We start from the raw sequence: 15043 nt of genomic DNA, 5'->3' as shown, positions 1-15043 counted from the left end.
TAATCTGCTACTGGGCCGGCCCTCTGTCAAATTTTAAAACCCAGTGTGGCCCTTGAGCCAAAAAGTTTGCCCACCCCTGCCTTAAAATCTCTGGTAATAACACCAAATTTAGAATTTTTCCCCCATGGTACCACAATTGTTTGATTAACATTAATGAAAAAGACTATATATTCAGACCTACTGTACTGCATGGGTCTAATATAATGTTACACATCAGATGTTTTTCCCCAACAGTTAACCAAACGTTCACTTAAGACATAGCAGATTATGTTTGCTTGAATACTCGCCAAGACAGATATTTTGAAACACTGTAATTCTGTGTAGGTATAAGTGTATATCGGGATCACGCGCTGTCTGAGGCGTCTTTGAGGCACGCTTCGGATGTGTCAGTCAGTGTGGGTAAAATCATTTTGTTTAAATCAGTATGAGTTTGAAAATCACATTTCATTGGTTCTAGAGGTGGGAATTGGCAAAAATTTGACAATCCGATAGTATTGTGATATTTGGGCCATGATTCAATATTATTGCGATTCTTAACGTATTGCGATACAGCAAGTATTGCGATTCGATTCTGCGATATATTGCGATTCATGTCCCCCATATTATTCAAAGGCATTACAAAAAATTAGGATAATAAGACTGCTCAACTCACTTCAAATGTCACATTAAATCTGTGAACATCTTCTACACATTTACTGAAGTGCAATTTAGGAGGGAAGTGCAAAAACTTTGTCCTTGAACATTCAGGACACAGGACCTTATTACAGAACGTAATTATATGAACGCGTCACCACCGCATTAGCACCAAAAACATGGATATTTTATTTTAGAGAATAATTACACAACCTATTCGATATTCTATAATTCATTAATTAAATAAACTAATCGAATATTCAAAAATCGTGACTCATCCCTGCATGTAATCTCTTGTTTTTTCCCCTCAAATCTTCAGTCACGTCTCGATTTTCTAAGGGGATTATAAACGTTTCTTCCTTGGTTTGCTTTTAATTAGGCCTATTATATTCAGATTCTTTACTGTGGTAAAGTAGAAAAACGTTGTTGGACAGATAGCCTACATTTTTACTTGCACGTCAGATTCATTGTAACACAGTTTTTGCTTGTTATTAGACATGCAAGGCGCGTCAAGTTTATTTGTAAAGCGCGTTTCACACGCGCGGGTGATTTTTAGTCTCGCTCTCTCTGGCAGCGCAATTTCAAACATAGCTTAAATGTCTTGCCCTTCCCAGCGGGCACCTTGATGTCAAAATGACGTCACGAAATAGGTCAAAAATGAAAGTCATATTGACGTCAAAGTGTCGATGTCAATTTGAGACCAGATTTACTTTATTTAATTTCCGGTTTAAAGAAATCATATTTTGTATTTTAAAGACACCATGATGGTAGTTAGCGTTTGCTTTAGTTGGGCTCTTGACGCTTGACTTTTTAATATAAAAATGTCTCTGGCTGCTATAATTGTGTGTTTATAAAACACAATTGTTGTAGCAAAAAAAGCCATGAGAAAATGAGGTCGGGTGATGTTGGCTGTTTATTGATGATGATGACGACCATATCATCATGTAATTGCCTGAATCCCTGATATTATTCTGGGTCTAATGTTTTGATCATGTTGGACTTGTGGTTTTAATATTGTTTTATAATAGAAGCCATTTAATTTTACAGCATGAGAGTAATGTTGTTTATCAAATAATGTAAAGGATTTTAAAAGCATTTAAAGCATTAAACTTTTTCCTCTACATTATTACTTAGCCATCAGTGTATGACTCTCAACAATGGTGACAGTCAATGAAATGCTTCATGCTGCAGTGCATGCTGGGTACCACCAATCAAAACTCACCCTTATCTCCCAGCATGTAATTTAACAAATTATGCAGCTGGATTTTTTATAGCTTGTTTTATGCTCAGAGTTGATCTGATTATCTGGATATTTTGTTTGAATGTCACCATTGTTGAGATTCATATGCTGTTTCTTGATGTCTGTGTGCGTCCAAGTAATGCCATAGATGAAAGGTTTTTGTGCACTAAATACTAGTTTTTAAAAACCAAGTATATTATTTGATAAACAACACTGCTAGACATGACTTCTTTTGCCATTAATGATTATGAATAAAACAGTTTTAAAATCACAAGTCCTATATAATCATAGCATTAGACATTGAATAAGATCAGGGATTCAGGCAATTACATGATGATATCGTCGTCATCATCAATAAACAGCCGACATCACCTGATCTCATTTTCTCATGGCTTTTTTTGCTACAACAATTGTGCTTTATAAACACAATTATAGCAGCCAGAGAAATTTTTATATTAAAGGTCCCATATTATGCAACATTCACTTTTGCATGCTGTTTGGACATAAATGTGTGTTGGCAGTGTGTGTACAGAACCACCCAATAGTGATAAAAATCCACTCACTCCTTTTTTATTAATCCCCATAAATCATCAGCAGTGTCTACCAACGACCTGTTTTCAGAATGCTGTTTTAGTGACGTCACTACAGCACAGGCCCCGCCCACGAGTGTTGACAGACACTGCCGTTTGAACATAGACCCGCCCTGATCGAGTTCACAGCTGCTGCACTGACGAGAATGTCTCCCAAGCGTTGTAAGTGTTGTGTGGCTGGATGTATTAATCCACATAGCTCTCTCTCGATTTACTCCCGAAATCTGAGGCAGCCGCTGAAGACGAGGTGGAATTATTTAGTTTTTTAAAGAAAATGCTCCCTCAACTCTACTGAAATTTGTTTATGTACTTGCGCACTTCTTATAACTTACTGTGTTTACTCAGCTCTTACGGTGATTTTCTGAAGTAAAACTGACGCTTCATCTTTTGTGTTATGTACAATAAACTTTATTAAACTCATCAGTATATGTTTGATCATCATTCGGACCTGGTCCGAAACAGCAGACTTGTAGGCTATTAATAGTGGATACATACAAGCAGATGACAAATACGAACCGTAATACCTGTTCCATCTCTATACAGCACTCTGACTCTGTAGGCATTATTGTCCGACTCCGGGTCGAAATGAACACCGTTACTGAGAGTTTCTGATATTATTATCATCATTCCGTGAGATGAAATTGTCCTGAGACTGAGCGCGAGCTCATGAAGCTCCGCCCCCTGTGTCGTGCAGCAGCAGCTTATTTGCATTTAAAGGGCACATACTAAAACAGCGTGTTTTTCTGAGCCCCCAAAAATGACAATTTAAACATGCTGTAAAAAATGATCTGTTGGGTATTTTGAGCTAAAACTTCACATACACACTCTGGGGACATCAGAGACTTATTTTACATCTTGTCAAAAGGGGCATAATAGGGGACCTTTAAAAAGTCAAGCGTCAAGAGACCAACTAAAGCAAACGCTAACCACCATCATGGTGACTTTAAAATGCAAAATATGATTTCATTAAACCGGAAATTAAATAAAGTAAATCTGGTTAGTTTTAAGTGAAGCGTGTAATAAGTGTACGGCCATGCATTTCACCTTTTTGTTTGGCAAAATGACATCAGCAGAGGTCAAAATCTTGACATCAAATTGACATCGACACTTTGACGTCAATATGACTTTCATTTTTGACCTATTTCGTGACGTCATTTTGACATCAATGTTGATGTCATATTGATGTTAAATTGACGTCAAGGTGCCCGCTGGGTTGTGGAAGATTAAATTCGCTTTTCATACCTTATACAACAAGTAGCCTAAAAAACATGAAGATATCAGAAAATAGATTGATGGTCTCTGACTCTTTCCTCCTCGTGTCCCACATCCCTCTCAAAGCGCAGAACTGTAGGCTTCATGTGGAATCACGCGTCTTTGTGTGGAAGTAGGACGTTTTTTTTATTTTTTTTTTAATCGATTTAACTTTATATTATTTAAGTTTCCAATATTTACTGATATTTATTTCAATGCTTTACAGGCTTTGTGTTGCTTCTTTGACGGAATTGCTCAAATTAACACTTTTTTGCTCGAACAAACCATAGACTGTAAAAAATATGGACAAAGCGTCTGTGACGTCACCCATAGACTTTCTGAAGAACGGGTTTGGAGCTGTTTATGGGGGGTATGAATCTGTAATATTTCATTATATTCAATAATTTTAGTCTGTTTCACTCTGACTACAATGACATTCCTGTTCCCCATGTTATTCAACAGTGTTTTCCCCAATGATGTTCCTGTATAATAATTCAGTGGTTTTCAACCCTGATCCTGGAGTTTCACCAGCACTGCACAGTTTAGATGTCTCTCTAATCAAACACAGCTGACTCAACTCATCAGCTCGTTAGTAAAGACTCCAAGATCTCAGGTGTGTTTGTCAGTCAGACAAGAGAGACATCCAAAATGTGCAGTGATGGGGTTCTCCTGGGTGGTTTCTTAGATCTAAGAACAGACTTGTGTTCTTGTGGAGAAAGAATGAAAGAATGTACGTGCCCGAATGAATAGTTCAGTATTATGTATGATTTTGATGCACAGAAGCAGGAAACGTAAATCATGTGTCTATCTCGTTAATCTAAATCTGGAGCGCCCAAAACTGTTCCTGGAGATCTACCTATCAGCAGAGTTCAGATCCAACACACTAAACCAGCTCATTAAGCTCTTCAGGAGCACTTCAGAATGACAGTGAGTGGTGTTTGTTACAGCAGTGTTTCCCACTGTTTCTGTGTCCTGTTGCATGAAGCCAGTTTCAGTTGCTCCCCTTGTAAATTTGAGATTATTTTGAGCAAACTCTATTTTTTCGGGCTCGAGAAGGTGGATTGGTTTTTAGCGGGTTCGATCACCATGGTAACTTGCGCTGCAGGATGACCTTGAATAAAATGAATGTATTCTGTGTTAAGAGATCACAAACCAAAACTGGACCAATCAGCTGTGAGTAAAGTGACATGTATCTGATGCAATAAAGCCACTCCCCCTGTATCTCTCACTCCAAATTAAAGCAGTTTAGAGTGAAATAATTGTATGTTTATATTAAATGAATTGTAATTATTTATAATTCATATAGTATATTCATATTATTCTCTTAATTTAAAATTAACCCTAAAAGGGGCGATGTATCCTGAGATAAGCAGGGAAAGTGTTGGTTTAATTTCTCAGTTTTCATGTTGAAATGGTGTTTGTTGTGAATATTTAGATCTGGTGACTTCATTCATAGATTCTCTGTTTAGCTCATGGACAGCATTTAAAAACAACATGACCTGTAGTGGGAAATCTACTCGCCTTCAGTGATACATTTCACATATTTACAATATTTGAGGAGACTTGCATGTTTGAAGAGTTGTTGTTAAGTGTTAGCTTATCATGTTTATGTTGAAATTTTATGGATTTAATTTTTCCATTTTCCATATCTGCCTGTAAATGTTTGTATCTCCCAGGATACGTTTCCCCTTTGGGAGTTTAAATTAATTGGAAAAAAAGAATGCTTGTTTGGCAATGCGTGTTACAAGATTTTAATAACAATTTTAAAACATTTATTCTCTCATAACTTTAACTAAACATTCTTTGTAAAATTCGGTTGTAAAATGCCTATTTATGAATATATTAGCCTACTGTATCAAATTTAATATGCAAATTTCTAGGGCCTATAAATTATCAATATGACCAAAACTTTGCTGAGAAACATCGTGTACACAGTCTTCTTCATGCCTTCTGTCCTCTGATTGATCGTTTATACTTTTTTTTTTTTTTTTTTTTTTTTTAAGTAAGGTCCTTTTGCTCAGAAAATCTTTAATTATGTTTATAAAGTAAATGTAAGAAACATTTACTAGACTGAAGCAACTGGGGTTTATTGATTATTAATACACCATTTTTTATGTTAAAAATTGCATATATGATCCATAAAAGCCGTCTGTGTGTGTGTGTGTAATATGATACTCAACAAAAAACAGATGCAAACTTGTATATGCATGCATGTGTGTTTTTTTTGTTGAGTATCATATTTATACATCGCTTTTATGGCTCATATGCAATTCAGTGCAAATCAATGATAATTAAGAGATGGAAAATGTTCCCCAAAAGCCTGTTGCGTCATATTTGACATTTATATTAACATGAAAAAATGTCAGAAGAATTACATTTTTAACATTAACAAATGGTGGATTAATATCAATAAACCCAGTTGCTTCAGTCCAGTAAATGTTTCTTACATTAATTTATAATAATCATGAATCATTAATAAATCATTTCTCAGCAAAAAATGCTTTATTTGATTTTTTTTATTTTTTTTTTTTTTTTATAAACTATCAATCAGAGGACAGAAGGCATGAAGTAGATTGTGTGCAAGAGCAAAACAGAGAGGCAGAAGGTAGCATTAGGAAGACAGAAACAATCACTGCATATCCAGTAAAACCTCATGGTATGTTCACTGTCAGCAACAGTGTTGTCATAATTATCAATTTAGGTTAGACCATATTGGTTTCACTTTATTTTAATGGTCCCTTGAACACATTCTGTTGACTATAAGTACAGTTGCACATGTCTACTAACTCCCATTGGAGTGTTAATAGATTTATTAGTAGACTGGTAGGGTTAGGGTTAGAATAAGTTGGCATGTAGTTGCAAAGTTACTTATAGTCAGTAGTTAACCTACCATACTCTTGTGTGCTTTCATCTTCACGATGAGTCTGTCACAGAGAAGAGGTGTAGTTGTGTTTGAGCTCATTTAGAACTGTTGGATTTATGAAGCACATGTGTTGAAAGCTTTTTGAATTTCTTTATTTTTTTATGACTGATAAATCTCCAATTGAAATTTAGACATATGTATAGTCTGTGTAGAATTGTGGCTTGTACGTGTTGATCTGAACTGAGAGAGTGAAGAGTGTGTCATTGTTCTCTACAGGTTGAGGGATTGTGGAGTCACAGATGAAGGTTGTTCTGCTCTGGCTTCAGCTCTGAGATCAAACCCCTCACACCTGAGAGATCTGGATCTGTCTGAGAATAAACTAGGAGATTCAGTTCATCTGCTCTCTGCTGTACTGGAGGATCCTCACTGTAAACTGAAGACACTGTGGTAAGATTGTCTCTCTGATTGTCACACATGTCTTTGTCCTCAGTAAGATGAATCATTTGATGTAAATTTTAGGACTAAAATTAGCTTGTTCTGTAAACACTAAATCTCAGCACAGAAATCACAGGTGTACACAAATGTCTAATCTCATGATCTGGTATTAGTGTTCATTTTTACATTCTTTTTAAAATATATCCTTTAAATGTAGTCAGTATTTCATTATATTCATTATGTTCAATAATTTTAGTCTGTTTCACTCTGACTACAATGACAACTCTTTTCCCCCACGTTTACTCAACAGTGTTTTCCCTAATGATGTTTCTGTGTAATAATAGTGTTTCCCAACCCTGATCCTATAGTTCCCCCGGCACTGCACAGTCCTTAATCGTTGAAGTTTCTGCTTTGAACGGCTCTTTCCGTGGCTACAAAAATACAATTATTCAAAGTAGCTTTTCAGAAACTACTAATGTATTAATATGAAAGATAATAAGCAAAAGAAATGTAATAACTTCATGCTGATCTTCATTATCTTATATGCAGGGAAAACACCTGAACTTCTGCGGAGCAGTAATGAATAAAGTAACATGGTCAGCGCCGCGCTGGTGAGATTAGTTTGCTCTGTCCATTCGGTTTCGCTAGCAAACACGTCCTCCCTGCGATGTCGAGTCGGTCACACAGCTCGGTCCATTGAGCCGCACCGATGATGTCAGCACGGCACGAGCTCTGTAACACCGCTCCGTTTCGTCCCACTGTTGGTGTGTTTGGCTTCCCATACAACTCGTTACAACTAACCGACATTGCTTAAAAGAGTTTGTGAGACGCGCCAAATTAACCCTCTGGGGACCAAAAACGCGCCCGCGCGTTTTGCTCATTTTTTTTTTTAGCAATGAAAAATAAACACAAAATGCTCTGTTAATTTTGATCTTTCATTTTCGTGTAATACATCAATCGATCCTGTTCAGTTTCTATTTTTTTTCTGTATACTCACAATACAAATAAAGTGTTTTGCTTTTTGACAAATAAAGAAAAACTAACATGATGCTATTTCTGCCTTCTCTCTGTCAGTAAACTCCCATTTGAAACGCGTTCGAAAATTATCTATAACTCCGCGAAAATTCAGTCAAACAGGCAAACAGACCCACGGGCATAAAGCTTGAGATCGCAGCTTTTAAATGAAGTAATTTATATAAAAAACAAATATTATCAGCTTCTGTAATCTGTATAAAAAGAGAGCGACTCCAGTCGAGCTCATTAGGAGCCATTCAAAAGTAATTTGACCACGCCCCGGAGAGCGCGTGCTATTCAAACGCAAATTCTGAGAACCATTTCAGTCTGTGAAACGCCCCCACATCAGCTGTAAACAAAGAGGCATAATATAGCCTACCTTATGGAGAAAATTTTCCGTGCTGATATGAGGAGCAGATCCCGCTGAGGAGTGAGGTAGGCTAAGTTATCCTTTCTCAAGTGTTAATGTGGAATAACGTTATGGAATAACGTTGTAGGCTTATGTAAACAAAAAGATGAATCGTGTTTCTATAATATGAATAGCGTTTCTGTGAGATGAATGAAGGGTACATATTTGTAAAGACTGTTTAGCCTAAATATGAATCGCGCGTCTGTGTGTGAAAGAATAAACTGCTTTTACAGTTACAGTTACTGCGTTACAGTCAGGCGAAGTATGAAAGACAACATTTTGTTGACTAGATTTGGGTACAGTTTTTACTGTAGAATATACTGTCACATCAAATAAGCTTTTCTGCTCATATATATAAAATACTATTTTGTCAAAAATAAAGTCATAGACTAAGATGTTCCAATGTTGGCTATATTCAAACTAATGAATACATATGATAAAATGTAGGCCTATAATCTTTTTTTTTTTTTTTACAAAGAAAGAGTACTTTTTTTGCAGAAATATTGCTGAAATTGTAATTATTGTTGTAATTGTAACCTTTTTAATAAAATAGCAAAACATATTTACAAGATAGATGTAAGCAAAATCTTAAATGGTCAATATAAGTCTTCTTCTAAATATATAGGCTATTTTGTCCTTGCATTGTGGCTCAGTCAGTGTCACACCTGAATGAATGGCTAATTATGCAGAGTCATTATGCAGAGTGGGTGGGACTGGGTAATCTAAGGTGTAAACTACTCCTCCCCCTCGCATATTGGCTTTCCAAGCAAAACCTGTTTTACACCATTTAAATCAATGTATTTTTTTTTTGTGAACGATAAAGCAAGACTATTTTCACATAATTTTGAAGCTAGAACTCCAAGAGAAAACATCCATTAGTCAAAAGTCTTGTGGGCACATATTTTGTATGAGTTTTGTGGTCTTATTTCAGCAACTTTCATTTTTATTTTTTTAAATAACCACGCATAAACATTATTCTCTTAAAAATACAAACATCTACATACATGTTGCTCGCATATTATGGTAGGCCTGTTTGTGCTATATAGAGTGAATTTACACCTTTGCCATTAACATGTTTATAAATAACTGAAAAAAGCACAAATGTCAGAGCATGTCAGAACATCTCAAGGGCCCCAAAAACAGCTTGGTCCCCAGAGGGTTAACCGTGTGCTCTCAATGTGTATTATGTTTTTTTTATTTTTTTTTTTTTATTGATTGATATTTATGTCTGAGTTGAATGAAATGTCACGTGATGAGTAATGAGAGTGTGTATATTTGTGATTGGTTGTTTAATTAATAAAAATCACCTTGAGTGAGCACAGCTGCTGCTGTGTGTGTGTTGCAAGTCAGATACGTTGTTGCGTTTACTCTGTGAACACAGGCCTTTCTCCAAATTACATTTGTTACAAGGGATCCCCAATAGAATTTCCCCCTTGAAGTAACTTTTCTCTTCATTTGAAAAATTGAGCGAATATGTCTGTTGTTGCTTTTTCGATCTAAAAAATCTATCTCGCCCAAGCGTAAAGCCGGATAAACACTATTACCTTTACTGAAGTTAAGGTGATTTTTAATTAGCTGAATTAAGCCTGCTGGGATAGCTTTTATCAAGGTATTATATTCCTTTGGTGGAACTGGAAAGTTATGGTGATTCAAAAATTGCTTGTAAGTTAGAATATGACCAGAATCATCAAAGACAGATAGAATGCAATTAAAATTATTGTTAAACCATCTAGGGAAAAAGAGAGATTTATTTCTAACGGTTATATCCGCGTTATTCCAAAGGAGAACTTTGTGGGGGGAAAAGCAATGGACAAAACACAATTTCCACGAGAGAAGGCATTGCTGATGAAAGTTAGATAAGGAGATGGGTAACTTGCTAGGTAAAAAGTTACACTTTAATAGGAAAGACAGGCCACCGAGTTTGTTGAAGATATTATTAGGAATGAAAAACCATAACGACACTGGATTCACAAGGCATCTTTTCAGCCAGTTTACTTTAAAGGTGTTTATAGTATCAGCAAAATCTAAAAAGTCAAGGCCACCTTCACCTCTGGAATTAGAGAGTACTTCTTTTTTCAATTTGTGAGGCCTATTTTTCCAAATAAAATCCAAAAATATTTTGTTAATTTCCCTTATAGCTTTATCATTGATAAACAAAAAAAGAGCAGGGTATACAAAGCGAGAGAGCCCTTCCACCTTAGATAAAAGGACTCTACCGTATAATGAAAGATCTCTCTGAAGCCAGATGTTAAAGACGTTTTTAGTTTTTGTCATTTTATCAGAAAAGTTTAAAAGATGTCTGGTAACTGGATTTTTAGTGATATGGATACCTAGATATTTTACACAGTTTTTAACAGGGATCCCCTCCAATGATGTCTCATCTATATCATGAATTGAGATAATTTCGAAATATTAAGTTTTAGACCCGAAGCACAAGAAAATTGTTCCACCAATTCCAGAACATTAGGTAACTGTTTTTTATCCTCCAAGAATAGTGTGGTGTCGTCAGCTAACTGTGCAATTTTAAACTCTCGATCAAATATAGAGATTCCTGTCAAACTTTCATTTTGGTTAATCCTTAGACAAAGTAGTTCAGTGGCTAAAAGAAATAAAAACGGGGAGATTGGACAGCCCTGTCTGACTCCACGATGGATGTCAAACCTTTTGGATGTATCAAAGTTAACGATCACTGAGCTGTTAATATCTCTATAAAACATGGTTACAGTATCAATAAATGATTTACCGAATCCAAATAACTCTAGAGTGCGAAAAAGAAATTTGTGTTCTAAGGAATCAAAAGCTTTTTGAAAATCAAGAAAAAGTATGAGACCGTCTGATTGAATTAAATTAGAGTAATCTAGCACATCTAATACTAACCTTATATTATTAGATATGTGACGGCCTTTCATGAAGCCCGACTGAGATTCTGAAATAATGTTATTTAGACCAGTACGTAATCTTTTAGCATAAACAGAGGCTAACATTTTATAATCTAATGTTAAAAGAGTAATAGGCCGCCAATTGTCAATTAATAAAGGGTCCTTGCTTGACTTGGGTATAAGGGATTTCATTTCATTTATTAAGATCCCCATTAGCGCCTGAAATATCAGTTGCTATTCTTCCTGGGGTCTCCTCTTCATTACATCACAAATTTACATAATTCATCATTTTGTACATTATTCACACACACACGCGCACACACACACACACACACACACACACACACACACACACACACACACACACACACACACACACACACACACACACACACACACACACACACACACACACACACACACACCCACTCACACACCCACTCACACCCATCCACAAACTGGACATCATCTACAATAGCCCAATGCAATTAAATAAATAAACAAACAAAAAACAAAAAAAATGCTATACATTTGAACATATAATCCATAAATAGCTCTCCAATACTAACTATAAAACATCTTTCCATATTACCATACTCTTCCAACATCATGACTCTTGTGTGAACAGAAACAATTTAAATTTCTTTTTAAAACAATTTCTATTATTTTCCAACAACAAAAATCCTGGTAATCCATTCCATGCAACCATGGCCCGATAAAAAACTGCTCTCTGAAACTGATTAGTTCTTACTTGAGGCAAAACAAATTGCATTCCAGTGGTTTGTCTTGTGCAGTAATTATGTTGATCAGCAAAAAATGTCAATTTTCTGTAAATTATTTCAGGAATTTTTGTTTCAATGATATTATAAATAAATGATAAAAGAAAATATTTTAATCTATATTTTACAGTTAACCATGCCAAATTATTATGCATTGTGATTATATTAGTTGTATATGGACAACCCAAAACGATACGTGCCACTTTATTCTGTGCGACTTGCAATTTGTATAAATTATTTTCATTGGTATTTGACCAAACAACTGACGCGTAGTCTAAATGAGCTAATACTAAAGATTGGGCTAATCGTTTAGTCAGCCATTTGGGAATACATTTCTTACAGTATCTAATCATTCCCATACTACGACCCATTCTTTGCAATATTTTATTTATTTGGCTATTCCAAGACAGTGAGCCATCCACAATTACACCCAATAGATGAATTTCTTCTACTTGCTGAATCACATTTCCTCCTATATCTAAGTGCAATGTTAATGATGGCTTAAAGGGACTCTGTGTAGGAATTTCTCCCATCTAGTGGTGAAATTGTATTTTGCATTCAAATGAATAATGCTCTCCAGCGCCTCACTTTTTCAAATGCGCGTTGCATCTACGGTAGCTGTTATGTACCAAAAAGCTATGACAGGATGTCTTATAATAGCACTTCGAGTTTTTCTTGGTGAAACTGAAACTTGAAACAACGAAAAAAAGATTGTTAGTTATCAATTACTGACTGTGGAAAACATTAACTATGGTAATTACTAGTAATGCCTTCTTTACTCGTTATATTTTTTTAAGTACGTGCATTGTTAGATATCATCATCATCAGAGCCTTCTCTATCGTTACTTTACTCAATAGCTGCTATTCATCAAAGAGTCTGTTTAACTTTTAACTATAAATGTTCTACTGTCTATATAACATAGCTGCCAACTTTTGAGTTTTGCTTGGAGTGAGATTTATGGAGGAGCGGGGGGTGGGGGGGATATCTACACAAGATAGGCATTAATTTTTCTCAAGAAAAAAACAACTCACCTAATGCTGTAAACATACAGAAAGATACATAATGCGTTTTTTTATTATTATAATAACTTTATTTAATGATATAAATACAAATATAATAAATATGTAATATAGTACACATATTTAGCAAAATACTCTTTATAGCTCTTTTTTTCTAGCCAACTAACTGCTAGCCTTTATTATGGTCATTAAATGGCTTTCCTGAGGTAAATGTTGTGACATACATAATTGTTCTCCAGCTGTTTACCATTTGTTTGATTGATTGGTCGATATAATGTATGAGGAATATACATTTCGGTAAGTTGTACTGTATCTTTCAACATTGTTCATTTGTGTTTATTTACTAGCTAGAGATGATCGGTTCACGTGCCGCTAGGGATCCGTCGTGACTCGCGTCACATTTACAAGCGCCAAAAACAGTATATATTGTTTGAATTTCGTAATAAAAGTGACAGAATCTGAGAGCTGAGATTTTTTTATATCATAGGTAACCTGCTCTGTCTATTCTGTCAGTCTCCATGTCCTCTTTGCTTCGCGATAAAGTACACAACCAAGCAATGAAAAAAAAGCTTGTAATTAAGACCGTAACATTGACTTACCTGTCGAGAAGAAAGCAGGAAACTTCAGCGTCTCTTTTGAAAGCTTTCTCCTGCGTTAGCTATCCCGACATTAACCCTTGTTTTTGTAATCTCCGGTCACGTTTCCTTTTACGGTCTATTTTGAACTTTTTCGACGACGAGGACTCCTTATCCTGTGACTCAGCATATGTATGAATGAACGGTGTATAAATAACCGTGCAGTGCAGCCTTTTAAACTTGCCGGTGCAGTGACAAGCGCCTCTCACTGCTCTGCTCCTCCGCTTCTGCTGGCTTCAGTCACGTGACGCTGGTTCTGAACGAAAACGCGTTGTGGAAACGCGTTGGCCTAGTACTTTTTGTCCCTCTCTGCTATTATAGTTTTTCAAGATGGCGGAACTACATGGAAGCCTCCGTGGACTTACCCGTCCCATGTATATAAAGATAATAAATTCTTCGTTTACGAGGATTAGTCTGATCATTGGCATAGGTATTTGTACACCATTGATGGCATATTTATGAATAAAAATATTGATTTTAGATAATAAAATACCTAAAAAGCTACACATAGTCCCTTTAAGAAAATATTTTGACCCAAGTATCATACATTTTGTTAATAAGTAATTTATTGTCAGTAATCCATTGTATAACCAAGTCTAACTCCATATTTAACATAATATTCAGTTGATCTATATCTCTTGCTGATTGACACAATGTTGTGTCATCTGCATACATTGCCATGGTTGCATGTTTAATTACAAGTGGAAAATCATTTGTGAAAACAGAAAATAAAAGGGGTCCTAAACAACTGCCTTGGGGCACCCCACAACTCATTTCTTCCACCTCAGAGTAGCTACCATTAAAGTAAACTGTGTACTCACGTTTTCTAAGATCGCTTTCAATCCATCTAACAGCAGTTGGTTCAAATCCATAACAAACTAACTTTTTAAATAAAATATTATGGTCTAGAACATCAAAGGCTGCGCTTAGATCTAAAAATACTGTGCCCACTAAATTCTTATTATCAATTTCCTGTAGCCAATAGTCAGTTAACTGACTGAGTGCTGTTGTTGTGGAATGACCCATTTTATAAGCATGCTGATACATTGTGTTTAACCCATTTACTTCCAAATACTCTTGTATTTGATCATACACAACTTTTTCCATCACTTTGCTTACTGCCGGTAATAAACTTATTGGTCTGCTATTCTGACCTGAAAACTGTTCTTTATTATTTTTTATTAAAGGTAAAAATTTTGCTTTTTTCCATTGTGAGGGAAAAACACCTGCTGTTAAACTCAGATTAATAATATGAGAAATGGGCAAAGCAATGACATCTACCACCATCTTCAACA

The 15043-nt window shown here is 35.6% G+C and overlaps 1 pseudogene across 1 annotated transcript in view; it reads left to right on the top strand.

Annotated features, from left to right (window-relative positions):
* Positions 1-15043, top strand: part of LOC309510221 (NACHT, LRR and PYD domains-containing protein 3-like) — a 343190-nt pseudogene that overhangs the window by 218244 nt on the left and 109903 nt on the right. The window contains exon 12 of the transcript XR_014211802.1: positions 6854-7024. The product of XR_014211802.1 is annotated as an NACHT, LRR and PYD domains-containing protein 3-like (transcript). The remainder of the gene's footprint in view (positions 1-6853; positions 7025-15043) is intronic.

This window comes from Leuciscus leuciscus, assembly GCF_965113295.1.
Source record: "Leuciscus leuciscus genome assembly, contig: SUPER_11_unloc_5, whole genome shotgun sequence".
NCBI lineage: Eukaryota > Metazoa > Chordata > Actinopteri > Cypriniformes > Leuciscidae > Leuciscus > Leuciscus leuciscus.
The sequence above is the reverse complement of the archived record's forward strand: the minus strand, read 5'-3'. Positions and strand labels throughout refer to the sequence as shown.